This window comes from Bacillus rossius (assembly GCF_032445375.1).
Source record: "Bacillus rossius redtenbacheri isolate Brsri chromosome 9 unlocalized genomic scaffold, Brsri_v3 Brsri_v3_scf9_2, whole genome shotgun sequence".
Lineage (NCBI taxonomy): Eukaryota > Metazoa > Arthropoda > Insecta > Phasmatodea > Bacillidae > Bacillus > Bacillus rossius.
In genome coordinates this window covers 12727681-12753545 of record NW_026962013.1, presented here as the reverse complement: position 1 = coordinate 12753545, position 25865 = coordinate 12727681, and the positions used below count along the sequence as shown (strand labels likewise).

The 25865-nt window shown below is 36.3% G+C and overlaps 1 protein-coding gene across 1 annotated transcript in view; it reads right to left on the bottom strand.

Moving 5' to 3' along the window:
- Positions 1 to 4938, bottom strand: part of LOC134543358 (heterogeneous nuclear ribonucleoprotein H2) — a 46917-nt gene extending 41979 nt beyond the window's left edge. The window contains 1 exon segment of the mRNA XM_063388347.1: positions 4851 to 4938. The gene's annotated coding sequence lies outside the window, so the exon portion shown is untranslated.
- Between the last annotated feature and the right edge of the window lie 20927 nt (positions 4939 to 25865).

The window sequence follows — 25865 nt, the reverse complement described above, 5'->3', positions numbered from 1 at the left end:
CGTGAATGCCTAAATAACAGAAATTTTCCATTAGGTAAGGTTAGTTACATTATAAATACTCCAAAATAAACGGAAATTAAAAATAATATCAATTAATTTTACTTGTATAGTTTTAAGTATTTATAATGTAACTGACCTGACCTAACAAAACGGGACAAAGGTAGATTAGGTCAGGTCAGCTACATTATAAATACTTTGAAACTGAACGGACATTAAAAATAATAAAATTAATTTTAATGTTTGTTTAGTTTTAAAGTATTTATAATGTAGCTGACCTGACCTAACAAACCAGGACAAAGGATGAACAGTAGGAACTCACGTAATTTTCTTTTTACATGATGTAGTCGTTCATATGGGAGACCTAAGATGCACATAAAGTTCTGCCATTCCCGATTACACCCGAACAATTCACCTTCAGCCAACTTCGGGATTTTTTTTTATTTTTGCGGAGGAAAAATGAATTCAAATATTAAAAGTGGTCGGTTAGGTTAGCTACATTAAAACACTTTAAAACACTATGGATGGTTAGCTACATTAAAATAAACAGAGAAATATAAACATTAATAAATAAACCCGAGATTGGCCGAAGGTGAATTCAGGGTGTCTACCAGATCTATTAAATCAAATTCCCTGATTTTTCCAGGTTTTCCAGGTCTAAAACTGAACTTTTCCAGGTTTTCTGTAACACAATTACAACATTACACGAAACTGAAAAAAACTGCATAACAGTACATTGACGGGTTTCAAAGTATTTCAACTCACTTAAATTAGTAAAAAAAATACCTTCTTCCAGACGTGGCCAAAGTGACTCAATTGATGGCAAATAAAACATGCTGCTATAAATATTACACACACTTACTTTTGCAAAAACATAAGTAAAAGGAAGCTCCCATCAATTTCGCAGTGACTCAACTTTTGCATCTATTGCACTTGCTTCAGAACGAGACAAATCCAACACTCGAGCCTTCTTCAACTGCAATGCCTTGATCTCCTCTTCAATTCTTCTTTTTCTGCCTTCTTCTTCTTGTCTGTAGCTTCCTTTCTTTTTGTTTTGTTTGCAGGGCTTCCTTACGCCTACAACTAGCATTTCTTACATACTGTAACATGGACTTGGTGATATCAAAATGCTCTACACCTCCAGAACGTTGAACAAAGTCGTACATCTGTCTTTGTGCGATCAGTATTTCTTCCTGCAAGTTTTCAGTCAGCAGATTAGAATTCACTGAAAATCCTCTTTCCATGGGAAAGTACCAACATCATCCTCACAAACTTTAGAAGGCTTGTTTTGGCAGTTACTGTATGTGCCTTAAGAATGAGCATCCACAAGTGATCAATCCGCCAGTCTTCTCGAGAAAAAGACGAGAACAGTGCTTCAGAATCTTGCGAGGAACATACCAACTGATTTGATCACTCAATGTTATCAGCTTCTTGTCCTTATAGCCACTTGTTTTGAAGACAACATTCTAAACTGTAATTCACACGCTGTTTCCTCACACCCGAATTTAAAGCCACAGACGGACATAAGCAGGAAATTCCCTTGGTAAGTTTGTACTTCAGGGGACTTTTGTCATGAAGTTTTTTTACCATAACCTTTAGACAAGTCCTAACATCATTTTTCAGTAACAGGACAGACTTTACTGGTACTTTCTCTTTCTTGATGGCATGGCGTACTGCATAACCCAACTTGATATTGTTAGCAGTCAATAGATTTTCCTGGTTATCTACATCCAATTGAGATACATTGCGTTTCTCCCTTAAGCTCTTCAGTACCTCTGGTTTCAAAAACTTTCCTGCCAAAGCTAATAAAATGTCTACCAGTGAATCATAGAGAAAAGGTGCCATGAGTGCTTCACTTTGGAACATTGTGAGAAACAATTCCAGCTCTGATGCCAAAGAGTAGAAGAATGTCAATTTTACTTCTAGAAGATTATCTTCAAGAGCACTTTTCACTACACTGAAAGACACAGATGAAATAGAAACTTCATTAACAAATTTCTTTAGGTGGGGTAACGTTTTCATGGCACCCTCAGCAACTGCAGTATTCCATCTGATTGCACAAAATTTCTTGGAAAAAAGCTCTGATCCAGTTATTCTAATGTAATCTGCGCTCCTTGCAGGTACATGTATAAACAAATAGTAACTGTGCCTGAAAAAACTAACAACGTCCAATTGTATAGCAGAAATTCCAGTTTTGAAAGCACCATGGACCGTATGAAGCCCACAGCCAGGGCCGCTGAGAGAATTTGTGGGCCCCTGGGCAGCTGGGGTAGTAGGTCCCCTTCCTTTTTTTTGCATACCACTACTACATAGGCCTATACCATAAATATATATGGTATCGTAAAATTGCATCCTTCATTTGAACATACATAACGATTTCCTAGTTACGCAAAAAAAAGAAAGCATTTGCATGTATTATCTCAGTGCACTTTTACATTGTTAATCCCATCAAAATACAAATAATAATTAATTTTGATGTATATATTGCTAAAAAAAACAAAAAAAAAATCTTAAATGGTAATCAGAAATTGCATTACTATATGAGTGTTTAAAATACATAAGTATGTATAACAATTTATTCTGAATGTAAATATTATTAAAATAATGTAAAGTAATAATCAATTTTATAACTTCGAAAACATCAAACACACTGAACCACGTTGATTACATTGAAAAATTTGTAATACATATTAATTATTTATAACATTCCAGGGACGTCGGAACGTTTTCATTAGTGGGGGGACGAACAGATGTATCACACTTACCTCAGTCATAGAGTGGGGGGTCGGGGGGCCCTCCCCCGGAAAAATTTGGGATTTTAGATGCAAAATTGTGCTATTTAATGAGTTTCCGAACCAAAATATTAAATATACCATTCCAAAAATTTGATGACATAGTATGTATTAAATACTACTCTGACAGTAGATGTAGTACAATTTAAATAAAATACCATCTAGGAATTTGCAATCATTTTACAGTATATTGACAATCATAAATTTGATTTTCTAATCAATGTGATCACCAATGCAACGTTTGTAACTACTGGTTGAGAAAAATACTACTACGACCAAACATTTATTCTGGGAAAATAAGGGGGGCGAAATGCTACTCTCCCCCCCCCCCCCCCATGCATAACAGCACGGGGGCGACTCGCTGTTCCGACGTACCTGTAACGATCCCATTTCTGCTACTACACAAGTATTTTGGTGTGAACTGAATGTTACAAGTACCTACTGCTCGGTTAAATTATTGGTTATCGACTGTAGTTTTAGGAACACACAAAACAATTTAATTTATTTATTTTTATATATATATATATATTGTACAAGATGTTTTAATAGCACGGGGGAAATGTTTTTCCAGCCATTTATTTTACACTTCCCAGCCGGGCGCCCGGGCCCCTGGGCATTTGCCCCTTTTGCCCCCCCCCCCCCCCCCTCTTGACGGCCCTGCCCACAGCTACCAATTTCTAGCAACGATGGCGAATCTTCACCAAAAGTGTCTGTGATATGTATTTTCAAAGCTAACAAAAATGCCCAGTTTACGTTGAGGGCATCCATGTGGGAAGAACATGCTGCAGCACGTCATGTCAGCAAGATAACAAACCAGCTTGAACCAGTTTGTATCACATGATTTAACGCCACTTCCGAATCCGATGGTAAATAAAAGAAAATGGACGTGGGAACTGTTCGTTATTTTCCATTCAAAAATAAAAAAATGGGACGCGATACACTTGATGCTACGTCAATAAAAGCAGATCAATAAACAAAAAACGTATTGCCAACTACAACCTACCAAACAAAAATTCCCCGATTTTTCCAGGTTTTCCAGGGTCAGTAGACACCATGTGAATTGTTCGGGTGTAAACGGGAATGGCAGAACTTTATGTGCATCTTAGATTTACCCGTTCACGTACGTCGCAAAAAAAAAATCATACTTGTAAACAAGCAACAATGGTGAAGCCGCACGAGTGCACAGAATTAAAATTAAAAAATTCGATATCTCCTGAAGTATTTGGAATTTCTTATCTCCGTAGGCTGTTTTGAAAAGAGGACGTAACAGAGCATATAATGAAAGTTATTTCAGATTTTTAAAAAAAATTTTGATGCTAATCCGTACACTACATATTTACCAAGTGGTTTAGTCCTATATAATAAATACATTTTTGAAGTACAAAACTTCCATTAATATGTATTTACAATATTTTCTCTTTTGTATATAGCTCTGGAGTAAAGCCAAGATAAATATAACAATCTAACGTGCTGCCCTTTACGTACGATCACGTGAAAAAGATGCAGCAGTAAATGTAGAGCATTGTTAACAAAACAAAAAATCCATCAAACTATTTGATCGAACAAGTCGGATAGACGCGAAGGCGCGAATGTGTTATACCGTATACGTAGAGATGGTAATATCGTAAGCGCCGCCATCACAAATATTTTTGTTTATGAAATCGTAATCTAGATTACTCCCAGATTATTCAAATAAATATAAAAAACTGTTATAGTCGAATAGTAGACTAGAGCCATATTATGTTGGAGCTGGCGCCATCAACCTTCTTCAGAAGGTTTTTAACAACCTATATTAAATACTGTATATTAAATTTACCATTTCAAACAGGAAACTAGAAAAGTAAATATAGTACTTTTGAGATTGAAAAACTGCGTGCAGTAATTTTCATACGGCAATAAACCTACTCAAAAAATGCCTTCATAACATCATTTTTCCCACGCTTATATACCACACCGTTCTACCTTAAAATTCATACAAAAAAAACTCATTGTTCACAGAGAAAATAATTTAAACAAAAAAAGGAAACGTAATATTTCGCACGTTTACAAACTAATACCTACATTTTAAAACTTGTCAGCCTACAAAACACCCGAACGTTCTTCCAAAACTACAAAACACTAACAAAATGGCGTTCTTGTTAACATTGCAGCAAAGATAAAGCTAACAGACGAAACGACAATGTCACCTAAAAGGTCATATCGATAGTCAGACCAATTCCTATAATTTGTCTTGATGTGTCTCGTCGGCGTAATGAATGTCACGGCACCTAACGAATAACGGCACAAAAAGGCGTTTAATACATAATTAAGAATTTGTTGAATAAGAGTTGCATTTAAATGTATTATTATTATCAATGTTGTCGCAATGTTTGTATTTTTAGCAGATTACTATTATTTCATTTAATTGGGTGCTTTGTAATGTCTAATCTGTACAAATGTCTAAAATTATCCCGCATTTGTTAGTTAGGTTGAAATGGTGAGAGAGAAAACTTCATTCTTGTAATGCGACTGGCTATAATGACGATTACAGCTTAAAACCGTCAAGTTTGTTCTATTTTATTCAGCTTAACGACATGGGTAAAAAAAAATTGCAAGCTGCAATGTCAGAAATATTTAGAGTTGAAATTTTACTTTGATAATCGAGTCCGGGCTCGCCGATTTGGCTGAAACTTTGTGAGTAAGAGGTAGGATCATTAAAGATTTTAAAGTATATTTACTTATAGAACATTTTGTTAAGGTATTGCTGTCAGTGCATAGGGTACAATTTCCATTTATTAGAAAACAAAGAAGCAGACTGGTGTACATATGTTAGGAGTTCCAAGAAAGATAAAAATCTATGACTAAGATAATACAAATTTTTTTTATTCAAGATGTCACTGAAGAAGTGTACCAATACTAACATTTTGAAAACTATTTATATTATGATGTTAATCAGCATATTTTAAAATGTTGCTGTACTCAAAGATATTTAGATTTTGACATAGACCGAATGTTATATTTAACGATGGTCAAAAATGCTCAATAGAAAACAATCCATTTGTAAGTGAAAGTTTTAAATGCTGATTCAAAGTATCCCCATCTAGAAAAATTTGCCATCCGCCGCGGTCTGGGGTTCGAGGTCGGGCGCAGGTCCTAGCGGGGTGGCTGGCTTTCTTAGAGATTTCTGTTCCGGGAGGGCGCCAGGCTAGCTCGGTGTCTAACCGTGTGATGGTCGTGGGTTCGTTGCCCCAGCGTGGTCCGCTAGAACCGTCGATGGTGATGGAATTTGTTTCCTGATTAGGTTGGGTTGTTTAGGTTAATTTACATACACTGTTCTGGTTGTTCTACGGGTCGCACGTCACGCACGGGAGGTGCGGGGTGGACGTTTTATTGTTCACGAATTACACTGGTTCATTACATTGGGCGCGAGGTCTACTCGGCGGTACATGACTGCCAATGAGGCGTCGGAACACGTAGAAGTTTTGATTACACTATTAATACAATTACACTTGACAAAACTGTACCCTGTGGTGCTTTTACGTACACGATTACACTGCACACGTTATCTGAGAGGGACACCTGAGTGCCTCTACGTGTGTTTACTTATTAAGTCCTCACGCCAGTCGCAGTTGAGGGAGAGCGTTCGATTAGCATCGGCTAATCTCGTAATCGGTAACTTGCGACGCGCGGGCCCACCTGTGTGGACCGCGGCTCGCTACTAAATTAAAAACACGTTTAAGCTTGGATGTAGCCTGTGCCTGTGCACTGGGCGATTAACTTAAGTTCTGGGGTGGCGGGAGACGGCCCGTACCATATACTGCACGGCCCCACGTAATGCTTTGTGTGGGGCGTGTTAAATTGACGCTGCTGGGTTAGGCCCTACACCGGAAAAGGACCGGGCGCACACGGGGAGTATTAAAAAAAGGTTTTGGTTGTGACTATAATTACCAGATGGACGTTCGGTGAAACAAAGAGATGCTGGCTCCCCGTGGGACGTGCGTCCGTCCCGGTCCGCGAGTCGCGCTGTACTGGCGTCTGGCCCTGGGGCGATGGGAGGGGTGAGCTCCCTGTCGCGCCAGAGTTTCTAAAGTTCCGTTATTCGTAAAAATCTATATAATTAACTAATTTTAAGTGGCTCTAAATTCACATAATAAAACTTAATGATTAACTTAATATCTATATATGTTTTAGAATTGACATTTAATAAGTTTGTCTAAAATAAGTTTGAATATTAGAGTCAAGCTGGAGACTGTCTGTTTCTTGATTAACTACTCCAGTGGCGAATGATAATGCTAATTTGGGGCGGTTTGCGTTACGTCACACGTTTCACTACTGAATTTAGGCTGAAGGCCGCAAGGGTTGCACTAACAGCTGTTTTAGTAGAAAGCTACACGTGAGTGACCCGGGCACTCCTACGTCGCACTCTATTAAGGCCGTTCAAGGGACTCGGTCAAGTTGTTAAAGGCAATGTTATATAAGCATTTGTCATACATATGCAACAAGTATGCATTTGCGGCATGTATAGTAACATTTCGGAACCAAAATTGCTGTATTTATAATTTTTATTACAAATTTTATATCGTAAATGATTTCATACAATTAGAGTTAATTTTCTTTTTTTTTAGTAATGACTAAGGATAAGTTGTTTTTAAATGTTTTCAATATCATTCTCAGAAATTTTCAATTGGTTAGAGCAAGGAGATTTATTTCTACAATATTAAGCATTATTAACATTTGAACAGAAAAAAAGTAGGGTTGTAGTCTACAAACAAAATAAAATTAGTTTAGGGATATTATGGATTCATACTTTTAGAGGCTATAGCCTAGACTGTTTACTTTATTCTGATATGTGGTTTATATATTTACGATGAAAAATACAGCAATGGGGTATGAATAACTGTAGACGCGCGTCGCTCCCGCGGGAGATACCGACTTCGTCTTTCTTTCCAGCGCGACCCTCGTCTCCGCGTGACCGTTCGCTGGCGCTCAAGGCGTCATTTTTTGTAACTACGTCGAGGAGCTCTAACCAGCCTCGCCGCGTACGGCAAAGAAACATTTTCGCGCGCATTTTAAGTTACTGATTACTTTCGTAAGTGAATTTGTTATTCGTGTAACTTCCGTGCTTCATGCCGAAGTCTAAACCACCACCGAGCCGCTCTCGTAAATAAATAATAGTTTAAAAAACTAAAAAACACGCTTTATATAGAAAACCAAACTAAAAAATAGAAAATAAATTTTAATAAATTTGAATTAAGAATAGTGTAAAAAAATTTAATAAATATAAAATAATAATAGTGTATGTAAGAAAAAATGTATTTTATTTTTAAAAAAAACGTGTGGTGCTTTTTGAGATATTATCGAAATAATAATCCTACTCATAAATGTCAATAAAATATTTATAACTATTGACACCATGCACCCGACGCAGGGGGACAACAAACTAGCTCACTGAGAAACCGCAGCACTTGTAGAACTAGTGAATTATAGTTGTTTTCAGTTTAAAACTATGAGTATTGTAAGCTTGTTCGTAGTTTAAGTATGAGTTAAGTTTTTTAATTTAATGTTCGTCGATTTCGTGCTACGATTTAGAATGGTATTCAAGGAAGAAAAAAATCGTTATATGGTAATGCAAACGGTTGTATGAGACATGAAACTTCCTAGTTCGTAGTTCCACTGTGACTGCATTTATGTACCTACGTCTAACGATGTTTACATGTATATATATGACTCAGAAAATTTTTCGGTAGGTTACTCTTTGCTCAATAATTACACAAATCATAAAACGACGGGGAAAAAAGTTGTAATGAACAACATCAGCGAGCTAGTTTTTTGAATGTTGGCTTACTGAATTTATTCGCTGCGCCAACTTGATATTTTCTGTCACGAAGTTAAAAAATATATATATTATGTTTATGGTGCTAAGAGCTTGCCCCAGCAATGATAGTTATAGGTAGGGTTGCCATATTTTTTCACAGACCAACCGGGACAGTTCTGTCTTTTTCACTTTAGGTTTTAGGGATGTCTGTTTGGGGGGGGGGGGGGGGTTTTATGAAAACAGTAATGTAAAAAACACTTAAAATATAGAATAGATAATCTTTGTTATTTTATTCATAATGGTACACAAACATGATATTTTTACAAAACAAAACAGTTTTCTACTTGTTGTACCACTCGTATTTTTCACTTGAGTGAACCTCACTCAATAAGTCCTTCTTCTCTTTAATTTTTTCATAAAATTCATTGCAGCTAAGTACGAAGTTAACTTTGCACACCATCAAACCGCGGACTGTGGACTCATGCATCAAACCCCGTTCATCACTCCAGGCACTGTTCATCATCGCCTCCAACGGACTTCTCTGCTGCCGACTTCTGTAAATTTGTATTACTGTGTTACTTACCAAAATGTTACTGATCACACAAGAGCAGATTAATCATTCTCTGATCTAATAATTTTGCTCAATTATTTCCAAGAAACTGTGCCCTGAATCTAAACCGGGACAATTTCAACAACCGGGCGGGACACCGGGACAACTCAGTATATCCGGGACTGTCCCGGCGAAACCGGGACGTATGGCAAGTCTAGTTATAGGCTATGCACGTGACTTGCATTACAAGCACAGCGCGTCCCCAGAAAGTCATGGCCTGAATTTTATCTCGTATTTACAGATGTTTGTTGTTAAAACAGCAACGGATATCACAAGAGGAGCAATTGTCGGTATTTCTTTCGTTGGAAGTTGAACCTAGAATTTTAGTATTAGCGCGTAACTTCAGTACCTATGAACATACATTACTTATCTATGCTATGTCAAATACACAATGTAATACATATTATTAAAATTATAGTAACACGTAACGCACAAGAAAATAGAATACTAGTATTTTAAATAACATTTTTCCTTCGGTGCTTATTATTTTTCCTAAATTATTTACAAAATTATTATCGTTCACGGCACCTATTCTCTTCTCCACATGTGTCTCTTTGAAATATTTTCGTGTATTTTTCAGTTGAACCAGGATATCATAAAACTTGCCAAACAATATTGTCTTGTCTCTGATGAGAATCGGTGTCCAAAGAGTAGGTACTTCCGAATAGTGCTCGCAGAGATCCTTTACCCCTCGAGATCTCTGAAAAGGAGGTTTCTGCCATCTCTGATACGTTCCGAAATTCTCTGAAGATGTAGATGCATCCTTTTCGCATGCGCAAATAAATGGTGAGAAACTCGCTTCCTCTACTGCGCCTATGTGTTCTACAGCAACTAGTGTTCATCGCCATTTTTGTTTTGATATATACATAAAATTCATTATAGAAATATATACGTTCATGACTTATCAACTCTGACGATATTTTGCAAGATTAGTTGTCTTATTCAAATAATACAGTTTTATTATTCAAATAAATACGGACCACCTAATTTGTACCATAAACGACAAACTAAAATTGGCATGACACAATGAAAACGTTACAGTACACAACTTCAACGTATTTAATACACATTTCTGAATTTAAAATTATTTGTGTTTTTTAACCTAACTCAGGATTCTCTAGTTACTAATCTATCTGTGGAATTTGTCACATCACATCACACTACAAGAGATTGTTTGCTATGGGCAATAACTATAATTTTTTGTATGTCCATGAGTCCGGGCATGGTGGGACATTTGCCCGAAGTCGATTGCCCCCCTCAATTGGAAGGGGGTTCAAAACCCCAAAAAATTTTAAATTTCAAAAATTGATTTTAACCTACTTCTAATTGTTACTCAGAGATGTGGGCATTATATGACTGTTGGACAAAAAACAATTGAATTTTTTTTTAATATTTAGTTTAATCAAAGATAAAAACTTTTTTTTTAGTTTTTTTAATTATAAGTTTATTTTTAAATACCATAATACTTAAATCCTGATTGTCTGTATGGTCAACTAGTCTTTTGGTGCCATAATTGCATGTTTAAGTCACAGTTGGACATTCGCCAACACCAAACCCCAATTCAAACTAAGCAATTTACTGAATAGATACAGTGCACAACAAAATGTGCCTCGACAAAAAAATATTGCAAATAAATTTACTTCAACATGCAAAGTTTTACAACTAAATAAATGTACAGAAAATTCACAAATAAAGATACGTTGTCATTTCATACCTGTCCATGTCGCATATGTCTTGCTGTTTATGTCAATTTTTGTTTTGTAGTTCCCCACCATTGTCAAATTAATAATTTGTAATTCTATCGCACAACTATCAGATCCTTAAATAAATCATAATCACAGACGAGCTGTTAATGTGAAGTGTAGTTTCTCCAAGCAAATGTATGGAAGCTGTTTCCTACATCAAGCACTGCTTACGTGAACGACTACGAGCTAGTACTGCATGAAGCTGGCTGCTGTACCCAAAAGTCATCCGTGTTATTCCAGCTGTCCAGAACAATGGACAAGATGAGTTAGATAGGTGTGGAGGAATGAATGCAAGGGTAAAATCGGAGTTCCTGAGAAAACCCACCAACAAGGTCCGCAACGTTTAAAATGCGAATACATCTTATTTGACTTCGCCGGTAGTCAAAATCACTTTCAAGCGTAAGGAGATTGCCTTTTGTGCAAATAACAACGTGGACCTCTTATATTTTCCCACTTGTTGACAAGTAATGTATTAATGTCGTTTAGTGCTATTCAGATAATTTATTTGTTACCGTTTCTTTTCATACAGGTCGAATGGAGTACAAGACACAGATGAAAATTACAAAATTACAGACAGAAGATGTCCTATTATTGTCGGATGTGTCTTTGTTGCCGGATGATGTCACTTTACTGCCGGCAAATATTCCATCCCTGCGTAAAGATACATTGCTACCAGAGGTTGCACCATCATTAACTCAAAGTAATCCTGCTACGAAATAAAATTTAACCTCTCCTGATGACAACAGCAATGGCAACATTCATTTCTGTTCCGAGAAATCAGAGAGCGACCTCCCCGATCTTATCATCGAGAAGGATAATGATTATGTCCCTTGGGACATTCCAGGAAATATATGCTTAAACATTGCGCATTTTATGAAACAAATCTTCACATGACGAGATTCAGGCTGAAGAAATAAATGATGCCGTAGTGTGGGGTGCCCTGTGGATTGGTATAGGTCACAGTCAAGTGGAAGAATTACTATCAGTTATGGATATTCCATGCATGTACTGTGAAAATTTTGTAATGCAGAAAGAGAAAATCGGGCAGGTATAACTTTTGCAGGACTACTTATATTTATTTTAAGTAATCCGATACTAGAGTAAATTAAGTCTGTTTTCTTTTTAGTATATTAAATGTTACCAATCTCCACTATGTTTCAGGCGTGGGAAAAACATGTGACTTCTAAATTTAAAAAAAGCAGGAGAAGAAGAAAAGAAAATAGCAGAACAGAAAGAACATTTTCTGAATGGCATTCCCTACATAGCAGTAGAAGGTGACGGTGTATGGGGGAAAAGAACCTATGGGCATGGCTATAATTCATCAACAGGTGTTGTGAGTAAAGTAACATTAATGAAACTGTAAATAACAATTTTATATAGTTAATCAAATGTCCAGATTGGTAGAAAATCTCAATGTTACCTATAAAAACAGTAAAACAGTAATCAAATTGTAAGAATTCAACTGGCAGACAACTAGTGAAACGTGGTTTATGTACGTCATTCGTGGTGGTTTCTGATTCTATGAATATCATTGTGACCGGCTTAACTGTGACTATCATGTAATTGATTATGATCATAATTGCAGTTCTGAAAGTGTACACGAAATTGTACCAATGAAATCCGAGATGTGACTATTTAAGCACAGTAGCAGCCGCTATAGATCTGGGATAGAAAATATCGAATGCGATTGCTCCCAAGGAGTTTGGGAGTTGCGGGAATCCCAATTCTCTTAATTAAGATTTTGTTATGGCTCCTATGAACACAGACTTATTAATGACAATGCAATCATGATAACACACCTGGTATGACAGTACATAATAAAAATGGTTTATATTGCCATGTACTGACAGGTAAGTGAACTCACGGCGCACTAAGGAATGAGGTAAAAGAAATTATAAAGCATTGGGATACTGAAAAAAGTGAGGGAAAAGTTTTCAGGCGCTGTACAGGATGAGACGTTATTTATATGCTAACTATGCAGAGAGAAATCTTAAAGTCAAAATAATAGGGAAACATTAACACATGGGCCTATCGTGACTTATGAGGGAGTTATGCACCCTAAGAGGAGGAGATGGAAAACGTGTGATTGAATGATAAATTTCTCCCTTGGCCTGTTAACTTTGTTGAATGTGCCTATTAATTTTTTGATTATGAGCGCCAATAATACCATTGGGATGCATACCAAACCGGTGTAAGAATTCGCTTGTAAGTTCTCTGAAATGTTGCACCAGTCTTTCATGTGTGACGACGAACCTAAATCAGTATCTTGTTAGTGTTCCAAGCATGTAAATTGTCGCTACAATTGGCGCCAAATTGAAACCTTGTTCCCTATATGCGCCTGCCAGTGGCGGTATAATACTACACTAGAAAGGACTGATACGAGAGTCCCGTAGGTTACGTCAATATTGCTTAGTTACAGACAACCAAATTGGGAGTAGCAAAATTCAGCCAACTAAATTATTTTGGCCGGCGCACAGTGGCTGTATTGACTCTACACGATGCCAAAATTTCTCCCTGGATTACCCGATCACAACACTTATTTGATATTCAATAACATTAAGTTTGGCGTAAGGAAATACAGATTTTTATAAAAATTAAGAGAAAATTACAATAGGCCAGAATGTATAAAAGAGAAGTTGGTCGCGGCGGTGAATTTAATTCGGCTATTTTCCACCATCTTTTAAGGACTCCAGAAGAAAATTTTACAGTCAAAAGTAATTCTCATAAACAAATACAGAATCTTTACTAAAACCTTGGAGCTTAGATTGCAAAGGTGTCAGAGCCGTGCACTACGTAGATCATGCCACTCCAGAGATGACCCCAGTGTATGTAGACACGTTCACGGGATGCAGTGCTGTTTACAAACCTATACTAATCAATCCACTGTAGTTCTTATTGTCGATTAGAGTCTGGTGCCTTCCGAGTTTACTTGCACCAATTGGCTTTGTAGACCAAAGCCGTCATTTGACGCGAATACAAAAAAAATGTTTCATCCCTTGATTCTTTAATGTCTCGCCTACGTCATGAGATGAGAAGCTCCGTTAGCCTCGGTAATACTCAAATTGTAAGACTAGTTTTACATTGAATTTAAAAGGAAAAATAATGCTTTTTAATTTTTATTATTATTAACAAATAAGTAACTTTTATAAAAATGTTTCATTAGATTTGATTTCTTTTTAAATATTAACGCCAAAGACATCACAATTTACTTAGAATGACATATTATCAAGTGAAATACATTGATATTGTTGATAGTTTCTGCCATGACCTGCTTCTTAAAATAATAAACTTCTTTTAAAAACAAGTGGTTTTTAGTTATCCAAAGAAAACACAAATCATCTCACATTGTAACAGTTCTTCGAATGTAATTTTTTTATAACACGAATTAGACCATTTCAGTACATTTGTATTACTTTGCAGGCTATTCTTATCGGACTGGAAACGCAGAAGATACTTTACCTGGGCATCAGAAATAAATACTGTAGTATATGTTCGATGGCCAAATCAAGGCAGAAAACTATCCCAGATCATGTATGCTATAAAAACCATACCGGTCCTTCCACAGCCATGGAGAAAGATTTGATATGCGAAGGGTTTATTCTGGGGGACTTTCATTGTGCAATTACAAGGAAACAATCGCTAGCGCAGACATTACTTATCGCTGTCTAATGCGCAATATAATAATTAGGTACGAAGTTTTAGTGAGGTCTTCTTTACCTCGTACATACTGTGCGTGTATCAATCCTCTTACTTGGAAGAATTTGTTTCATTTTAAATGTTAAAAGTTAATGTAATCACTTTAAATAAAATTCTTCAACTTGCTTTCTAACGTTATAAGACTATATCATATGGGCAATGCTCTAAACAAAGTGTGCTCTGAAATATCCAACAGTACAAAATTTTACCCACTATTAATTTCTTCATAAGAGCAGTCATTTGTAGAAGATAAAAAAAGGCTACATTAAGTGTGTTAGCATATTTTAGAATGTTTAAATCAAATTGCAATATATTATCTTGCAAACGGTTGTCAATTACAAGGAAACAATCGCTATCGCTGTCTGTGCAATTTAATGATTATGTATGAAGTTTTAGTGAGGTCTTCTTTACCTCATACATTTGCCATATAATTCACACACATATCATTCCAAATAGTTTGATTTTCTTTTCATACGTTAACGGAATATCTTTTAGACCAACAGAAATTATAAGTATGGAGATAATTCTCACATATTGCGCATCCACAAGTGAAATATATATAATTTTATATCTATTGATGTTAAAACAAACAAAGAGATAACAGCAGTTTTAATAATTTGGATCATGTTTAGCAGCAAGCTACAACATATACAAATATTTTCAGACATAATTTTTAGATAATATTTAGTTTTAAAAATCTTTTAAATTGTTTTGTTATAGTAATGAATATTTTTGATTTTCAAACCATATTTGTTCCAACCTCTTGCGCTGACAGTGGTTGTTATAAAAAAAAACCTTGCAGACAAAAGTACTACTCTTAGGATGTACAATCAATTCTAACCCCTTTGTACGATTCTCCTATTAACGAATTTGATCGAGATTTTTCTTCACTAGATTCTATGTATCAGACTGGAAGTAATTAGTACAATATTACACAGTATTATGCCCATTATAAAGTTACATACGAAAAAAAAAAAATTATGTTTACACTTTTGAGTTGACAAAGCTTAAGAGATGTCAGGGTCATAAAAAAAATAACGTAACAATTTTCCGGAATTCCCAACATGGTAACCACTACAAAATGTAAAACTTTATCAGTAATATAATTAATAAAGATATTCATTGCTTCAAAAATCTAGCGAAGAGACAAAAATTTAGCCAAATAATGTTTTCAAGTTATTTTTATACATGTAGATGAAGCGTCAGAGAATCTACAGATAATTCGCTGTGAAAGTAAGGCATTATCTGCGAGCCTTGCAACTGGCAAATATAAATCTGCGGTCCTTGCTGACGTCACACACCGAACCCGACAGCGGACACCCTACACCCGGCGAGGAATGAGATCTGAGCTGTCTGCCACTTCCTCCCCCAGCCCCCTGGGATAGCACATAAGCCGGCGCGACTACCTGCTGCAAACAGTTAGCCATTCCTCCGCTAGGAGAACTAGGGGCGATTTTCTTTCGCGCGTCGCCCTACCCGCTGTACGGAGCCGAGCGACATAACCTTCCCCTTTGAAGCCTTCCTCTCGACTGAATACCCAGCGGCGCGACCCTGAGTCTTATACAGCGCTCTTAGGGGGTTCACTGATCAGTTTTTATGCTATTGTGAGTGATGTATCAGTTTAAAGTCATTCCGAAGTGGGGACGATTTTTCGACCACTTGAACAGCCTTAATTAGGGGCGTTTGTTTGTTTCTGATTACTTTATTATTGTGTGGGGGATTTTGTAGGCACGGGGAGTGCGTTGCATGTGTAATTAAAATGGTTCGCTATTCTCTACCTTGGGCTGCGGTCCGCTCACTTGACTCAGGTGGGCCATGGCTAGGGGTGCTTTCCGTTAGCGGAGCCAAGTACTGGCGGGTGCAGGTCGGGCTTTGGGGTGGCCTTCGGCCGTACAATGTCACTTTTTCCATTAATAACACTGTACAACACTGTACACTTATTGGTTGATAACTCACTTCTAACTTTATGATACGTTAATATGTGGCCGATAGCCCACTTTTAATTTTTTCTCGGGTTAACAATTCAATTATTTTTTTATGATTTCTTTTATAAAAATATTTAACAACAAAAATGAAAAAAAGTCGTTTGGTGAAAAGAGAAATATTTGAATGTACAAAATAAAGACTCAGTGTTTTGTAGTAGTTCAATACAATACTTATATTTCCAAACAAAATCTTCTTTTCACTGTTCTCAAACATTATGAATTGGTTGATATCACCCTTCTAATCCTCAGCCCTACAATTGTTTTATGGGTTCGAGCCCCCAGGGTTCCGTGCCCTTAAGTTTCTTTAGGTCTATTGGGATCACACCCGAGGCACTCGCCTGACTCATTCCCGCTGGGCTGGGGGGTGCTCTCCGAAAATTGGATCGGGTGCTAGCTGTGCAGAGCACGGCTTAGAGGCCATGGTCGGGATGACGTCATAGGAAAAGAAAGGTTTTGTTACAAGTGCTATGAACTATGGACATAATTGTGTTTTTTTTTATTCGCTGCTATAAAAGTTCCATTTATATATTTTAGCAAATACTTCATTTTAATTTATACTATTTTTCTTTGTACATTTACACTTTTTTTAAAATGATTTACATCATACACAGAATTTTTTTTTATTAGCGAATTTGGTTGAACTTACGTGTTATCTCTTCCATTTATCTTTTGCATTGGCTTTCTGTTATAGCATGTACGAGAAGAGTAAAACATAAAATATTTTAAAGTGTGTGTTTGACATTTTTTCTGACTATGACGAGACACGTCATGTTTTTAAATTTAGGCTATGTAGGCAGTAAACATTTAAATTAATTAAATTCTGTGCTGAATATACAGGTATCTAAACTAAGAAGTTTATCTTCCGTTAGATTTCTAAGAAATACTACCTATTGTAGTCATTACCATGGTACGACTTCCGGAAAATTTTTATAAAGATTTTCGTTTCATAGTCCATGTACCGCAAACCCATCTCATCTCAAAATATATACATGGGTGTCCCACAAGAAAAAAATAAAAGGACCAAGAGCAAGGGGTGCCATTCATAGACATAGTACCTAGAGAGTTATCCCGCTAGATGGGGTTCGTAGATACTTTCACGAAACAGCTGCTCAGACCTCAGTTTGTAGGTCAACGTTCGATCGTAGTAGTTTTTTTTTGTAATTGATCCCTTGTTCCGCCAGCGAAGTCGTTAGGTCAGATTTAAAAGAACATAATGCGTGTTTGAAACCTTGTTTCCTGCTTGAAAAATCGGCAACGGAAGCTTACCAAATACTTCAACAGGCTTGCAAGTAGGTTACTATGAGCCGCGCACAACTTTTCGAGTGATTTGGGCGCTTTAAACATTGTAAGATAAGTGTTGAAGACCATGCTCATTCTGGCCGCCCTTCAACAACTCGAAACAATGAAAACGTTGAAAAAAAAATTGAGAATCGTTATTTCACGATCAACGAAATTTCAGAAAAGACGGGAGTGAGTTGGAGCTCTTGGCAGTGTATTTTGACTGAGGATTTGCAAATGAGACATGTTGTCACTAAATTTGTTCCTCGCCTTCTCAAGCAACATCAAAAAACATTTGATTGAATTTGAGCCAGGACTTGAAAAAAATTATCCAAATTTTTTGACTAAAGTCATTATAGGTGATGAGAGTTTGTGTTATAGGTATGACCCAGAAACCAAGCAAGGGACTGTGGGAGCCTTCCAACTCTCCCAGACCGAAAAAAGGAGGAAAAGTGAGGTCGAATGTTAAGATTATCATGGTCTTTTTTATGTTCGTGGAATTGTGCACTGGGAAGAGGTGGGTTGTTACAGCAATTTTCGGTATCTGTTCCAATCTGATACTGAAACAGTAATGTACCTAGTTACAAGTATCTGATACTTTTGTATCAGAGCATTAGCGGTCCCAGGAAGCGACAAGGTATCAGCATTTTCGTTACAGGGTACACATCCTCCGTGCCGTCATCACCAGCGTAAAAAGGTATCGGTGTCTGATACATTATTTATCACGCCTGGCAATTCTCTAACTCTGTTACTCTCATGCCCGCCTGATACAGCCAGTATCAATCAGTTACTGCAGTTCGTCCTGGCCATGTATTAATTACCACCATGTACATTGTTGCGGGCTGTCATGCTTTGTAGTTAGTATCTTTATAGTGAAATAAGGAATGGATAAGAGCAGGAAAAAGACTTCATTTGTGTGGAATTTTTTTACGGAAAATAATGAGCTTGCTAATTGTAATTTGTGTAAACAAAAACTGAGTTATAAATCATCATCGACTAATCTGAAGAAACATTTGAAACGTAAACATTGATATAGTATGCTCACTAATGTACGTATCTGTTTTTTTTTATTTTTGATAAAATCGTAATCTTTTAATGTATAAAAACACTAGTTACTAATTGTTTTCGAAAAAAAAAAGTCCATATGTTGATTACATCTGTTATTAGTGTCAACTGAGAATTTATTTGCATTTTCATAGCTGTTAGGTGCACAAATATAAATATTATATCTTGTATTAATGTACTTTTTAATATTAAAATTTCATTAGTTTTATTATTGAACGAGACTGTGCACGCACTGCGCACTGAGCGTACTTTGATGTGGGACAATAACCAAACGACTCGTAACAATTTCGCTTTGCGCCTCTCCTTCAACGCCTTCCCCTGCGCTTCCTCCCCTACATTATTTCCCTTCTTTATCCCTTATTCGTCGTTCCTGCTCCCTGCCCTTTCACAAGCTCCGCCCAAGTGACAGTCATCTGCGATCGGGTTCTGCGCACATTGGCCATGGTGTTGTTCCAGGCGAATTCTGAACTGATACTAAAGTACTTGATACTTTTCAAGTGTACTCGTTTGCCGTTCTTGATACAGGCGCGCATCAGTGACAAAGTATCAGGTTGATACTTTTCGACCCACCTCTAGCACTGGGAATTTGTTCCCCCTGGCCAGACTGTTAACCAGCACCTTTATTTGTATCTTTTAAGACGTTTGTGGATGGATGTGTGGAGAATAGGGCCGAAACTTTGGCAATCAGGTGACTGGTTCCTTCGTCACGACAATGCCCCCGCATAAAAGGCCTTACGAGTGACTAATATTGGTATAGAAGCAATTTAACATGTTTTTCTGTATTCTTTTTGAGTTGCAGTAATATGAAGACGTGTTAAAATATGTTAAAAAAATTTGAGACTTTTTTTTTTTTATAAAAATAACAGTATGGCCATTTTCTTCAATAAAATGCATTAATATACACTGTTAGAAGCAAACTTTGTATTTCCCATTCTCTCATCTAAATTAGTCCTTACATTGGTCTTTCTATCGGTCTACCTTTTATTACAAAGTGTTTTTTCTAATGCCTCTCCAAAAATGATGTACAAATATTTTTACTCTAATAAATCTCTTCTCAAAAGTAGCACATCCAAGCCAGATTAGAGTGCACACTAACTTCATTTAGTATTTTTTTAATGTCAATTCATTTATACTATTTGTTTATATTTGCCCTAACATAATATCAAAGAAGACAATTTGATGTGTTTATTATTTCCTTAGCCTTTTGTTCAGGTACATGATTGAGTTGCCTTGCACAATATTTGTTTTATACATGAACGAGATTTTATTATAATTTGGCAAGAGTTCCTGAGTGAACAGCAATAAAGTGTACTTAGGTTGTTGGACTGCTGAACTCATGTCATTTTTACTGCAAGAGGCCAACAACTCCTTGTCAATTATTGTGTGCCCTCAGTTCTTGGAGACACCGGCGAAGGGTATGTTTGGGCAGGAAAAGGGGGAAGAGAGAAGGGATTAGGGATAGTACAGTCACGCCTAGAAGATTGCAGTCGCGCTTACAGCAAACTTGCTGGCATGTAATTTGGTCTTGCAATATTTTACCAATCATTACGAGTTTTAACATCACCGCAGGCACTTTCACTTTGCTCACACTTCAAAATGTTGGATTTTCTACAACCTTAGAACCTAACTAGCAAATTGGAAAAGTTGCACATTAAGTTCAGAGAGCAACCTATGAAATTTAATACACAAAATAAAAAAAAACAGTGCAACAAAACTCTTTTAAGTTACAATAGAAAAAGCATACTGCACCTAACTAAGTTATGCCAGAAACTAAAATTACGAGAAAATAATGGGAATAGGGCAGCCACCCACCCCACTTACAGTTTCTCGCTACATGGCTACAGACAAAGCTAAGCAGTGGCAAATAGAGATTAGCTTACAGTTATATATGCTAGTGACTATCAATCAATGATTAGGATGGTTTTCAAAGGGTTTTTAAGCAAAGTTTTGTCTAAATATAGTTATTACTATTTCTTTAAGATTTCAGTTAATTTTTATAACAAAAATGAATTATGCTTTATTATATGATAGCATGTTGTTTTATAACACGCACATATTTAACGTTTAATTGTATTTGCGTTAATATTTTCTTCACTTCCCTTACTTTTATACTAACTTAATGTGTAAAACATTTTTTAAAGTTTTTTTTTTGCTCTGGTCACTACAACCCAATGTAAATTTTGTAAAACGGAAAAGAATGTTGGTTTATTATTTTTAAGCAATATACGGTATCAAAGTGAACTACATTAAAAAAAGAAGTTTGCCTTTTTATGTAAAGTTTACAAAACAAGGTCCAGATTTCTTGGTACATTAACAAACTTGTTCAGAACTTTGTTTATATTAATGTCTATGGATCGAAAGCAATGCTAGTCCATTAAGCCTACTTTCCCACAGAGCATTTCTTAAGTCTTCAATCTTCTTATGTTAGAAAATAAAGTCTCATCACACTTTTCTAGAGAACTATTGTCTTTTTTGAGAAGTTTTTCAGATTTTTTCCAGCTACACTTCTTTCCACAACATAAACTCACTTTGCACGACCTCTTTATGTGACAAATTGAAAGCAGCTTCCAATGAACCATGAACCGATATCTGTTTTGGTACAACATTCTGGAAGGATGCAAATGTTATGCGAGATTCAAAGCATTCCTTCAGTGAATTCCAAAAACCATCAAGGTAAGGTACATAATCAGCTCGTCGATAATATTCTTCTTCTGCTCTGTAAGGGCCGTTGTTGGGGACTGTTGAAGGTGATAAACTCTTGGAATCTCTTCTTTAATGTTGAGTTTTGCAGCGATTTCCTTTTACTTGAGCATACCGGATTTTAAAGTTGTCATTAGCATTTACCCTTCATTTTGAAAGCAGATCTTAACTTTTGCTATGGCTTCAGAAAGATTTTGGTGGTGAGTCACTTGATTCTTCTATTTTCTAGAGAGACAAGGAAGGTTCTTTAAATAAAAGCACCAAGTCATGCCTTTTTACCCATCAAGTTTTTTTTTTCTGTTAAGGACAGCAGTCATATATAGTTGATTTTAATATTTCAGTTCTTTTGGCTGACATATGGAAGAATCCACAGACTTCTTTGTTAACGCCTATACACATTCTTATAGAAGGAATGTTACTTGCATCCGACAAACACAAATGTAGACTGCGAAGAACAATGTCAGACCTGTCAACATTCAAATTAAAAAATTCATGAGGTCCTCGATAAAAATTTTCAGGCCCATAAGTACAGGTTAGATATAAAATACAACAAATGAGAATCTTTAAATTTAATTTAGTTGAACATAATTTAGCGCTGTCGTGTAGTGATCATGCAGGGCCGCAATTAAAAAAGATGTAAAATAACATTCTGCTCGTGTAACACTATTATCACTGTTCACAGCAAAATTAATTTTTTTATTGGAAGCAATACACTTCACGTGTTAGTTGTGTTTTTTTGTAGCGACATGTTTCACAATGTCTCTTCCACTATGCGAGATAGAAAAATCAGCACGGCACATGATACAAAACGCAAAATTGCTTCCTTTACGTGACTCGAGTATTGATGGAAACTCGTTACTGTAAGCTTTGGTAAAACTTGTTTTGTAACTTTTACAAACAAAATCTTGGGGCCCCGAAAAATCGTGAGGAAACACTATTATGGAGTGAGGGCGTGAGATGGACCTTAAAATCGTGAGCCTCACACCAAAATCGTGAGAGTTGGCAGGTCTGCAATGTGTATACAAGACTTGTGTTGGTTTTTCTTTGATAGAAACTTGTACTCTGAATTTCACTCTCATAGTGGCAACACCATCTTATCCTTGACCTCTCATTTTCTTTAAGTCCAGCCCTAAAATTAACACAGTCTCTAACAGTGTTAGCTACGCCTGCACCAGTAACATCATAAACAGGAACTAAAGTTAGGATATCTCAAATTTTGTATGATTGTTCAACATACCATACACAAAGAAAAAACTGTTCCATTTGGCTAATATTTATTGGTTTCATCTGCTAAAACAGAATTTAAAAAATAAGACTTCCTAACATGTCACAATTGAGATTTGATTAAATGACCAAATGTGTTAATGAGATCATTTTGAATAAAAAGAACGTGTGTACATGCTCCTACCACCAATGTTCATCAATTGGTCTTTAAAGTCATCATCTCCACTGTTAGCTCTGCATCTCAGCAGTGATCAAAATTTCCATAGTTTTTCCTGGCTCTTCTAGGCATATTCATCCAGTCACAATGACCTCTTACTGTTATTTTCTGCTGCCTTTTGCTAAATCTTGTAGTTTTTACTATAGATATGTCTTTTTTTTTCTTTTTTCGGTATCCAATCTGCATTGTAGCAATGGATTTTGTTTTTTCAGCAATCAAAACTGATGTTTTAAGATATGTGCAATTTTCATGTTTATGAAACATTTCCTTGGGTTTTTAAAATTATTAAAGGCCTGTGTCACTAATGCTCCTGTTACTTGGTGATCTTTTCATACACTTTTGGAGTCACAAAATATAAAATATAAAAATTCATGCAGAAAAAAAGTGCTACTTCATATCTATGACCACGCTACTTCAAATCCTGCCATAAATGATTGGTGTTTTTACTTCCAAACTGCGTAAATCAAACAGCATTAATTCGAGGGGTGGGTGTACTTAATACATTAATATTTTTTTATTTTGGTTTGGGGGGGGGGGGGGGGCTGCCCCCCACCCCCTATATATACGCCCTTGAAGGTAAGCTGAGACAGTGTCTCAGTAATGTAAACAGTTATTTCCTGCAGTCTTGCAAAAATAACATTTCGCCTCCACCTACTTAAGGTTCTTGGCATTTTAGTTTTAACTTCAAATCATTCAAGCAAAATTTGAATCACACATACCTACTTATTTTCACATTTAATACAGAATTTAAAGAAACTGTGAAATATTTTCGAATTATCCAGTATTTTGAAATAAATTAAGTTTAAATTAGGCACATTATACTTTAATTTAATGTCGGTAAATCACTTAAGCTCTCCATGTTTACCTCTGAGGCTGCACGAGTGCAATTTTCAGCAGTCAAAAAGAGAACCTTCAGTAAGGTCCTGAGTAAATAATCAGTGACATGTATGTCCATTGATACACTATGTCGTCCGCATCCTCGGCTCTCGCAGCGACGCCACAGAGAATCTTTCGAGCTAGATGCAACCACCATGCTCGTCTGAGTTTTATCTTATTTTACTAGTGTTGGTGCCGGATTTCGATATAAGATGGGATAGTTTCCCAAACTTCTTCCTCGTAAATATGTAGTAATTTTGTCGGCATCTTTCATTTTTTTTCTTTTAATCTTCAAGTGTGCAGTGCCACGCTTATAATCATTAACACTACCGTGTTCCAACTTCTTGCCATGTGTTGACAGCAAGAATTATACTCATGCCATTGGTAAGTGGAACAAAGTTTCTTCACTTCAACAAACACAGAAACCTCCCCCGCCCCACCCAAGGCAATTCCTTTTTGTGCCGGTAACAACCTTGTACCAAATTTTTTTAAAAGTTGATAATACACTGCATTATTGGTTATGCAATGGGTTCTGTTTCTTATTTTCAATGCTTTCTGCATTTCCAATGATTCAACGGTTTCCTTGCTTATGATGGTTCCCACATTTTTTCGTCCGTTGTCCTGAGGATGTCTCCTCAATGCACAGCTCTTGGGATAGCTCCTGAGCTCCTGTGTTTAAGGAAAGAACCAACTTATATTTCTATTAATATTTCAGACAGCCACTGGAAATTCGGGACTAATAAATATTTTAAATCAATTCATCATAATATAATTTCTTACATTAAGTACATTACTTAAAAAGGGCCATTTTTTATATTTTGATACTGCTGATTATTCACTGTAAATTTAAAATGCTTACAAAAAACATTCCAAGATAAACTACCAGCAAAATATATATAGTTGTAAGTTTGTATTTTTTTTAATCTGTTAATCCTGTCATTATAAAATTTTATAGAGATGGGTCGAGTCTTGGTTTATCGAGTCGAGCCGAGCCGAGTTGGGTCAGATTGACTCGACTCGAAAACCGAGTCACATATTTTATCAAGTTCAAGACTCGAAACGTTTCGAGTTAAGTACCAGCATCGTGACATTATAGCACTTTATTATAGGTTGTCTTAACATTTTCGCCAAGTCATTAATACAGCAAGAAATGATAATGACCTTTAAACAAAACAAATCCCGTGCAAATCTAACCTTACCCGCTACCGTGCGACGGCGCTATAATAGGAACAAGTGCAAGAAATGATAATGACCTTTAAACAAAACAAATCCCGTGCAAATCTAACCTTACCCGCTACCGTGCTACGGCGCTATAATAGGTACAAGTGCAACCAAACCTAGGCCTACCTTCATTTATGAACGTGACGTCGTAACGTGATTTTGTCGATAGTGGCGACAGTTTATAGGACAAAATTATGTCACATGACCATTTTATATTTTAAAAAATGCTTGGGAAACAGCGTGCACTGTTTTCATTTTGTTTTTCATCCTGTGTTTACTTCAAATATGGTACCGCATTTGTTTACAAAATACGTCAATGGATTTTCACTGAAGAAAAATTTGTTGCAAAACGCAGATATATTAATAATTATCACGTTTATCGTGCCCCGTTTATAATTACTCGTATAAACAAGAGATTTCCGTAACCTAAAAATAAAAACATAAAATAATTATATTGTAATATTTAGTAAATAACACCAAGCTGTGATGCGTGAAAATGGCTGCGTGTTAGGCCAGCCAGCCTTGCATTTTGGAACTATATTTAGCTGCTCCGCTACGCAGCACTGCGTGTCAATAACGTTTAGGATAAAATTACTTTCCTTTTGTTTGAATAAAATATAATAACAACAACGCTCATGCATTTTATTTGGCAATCAGTTACTGAT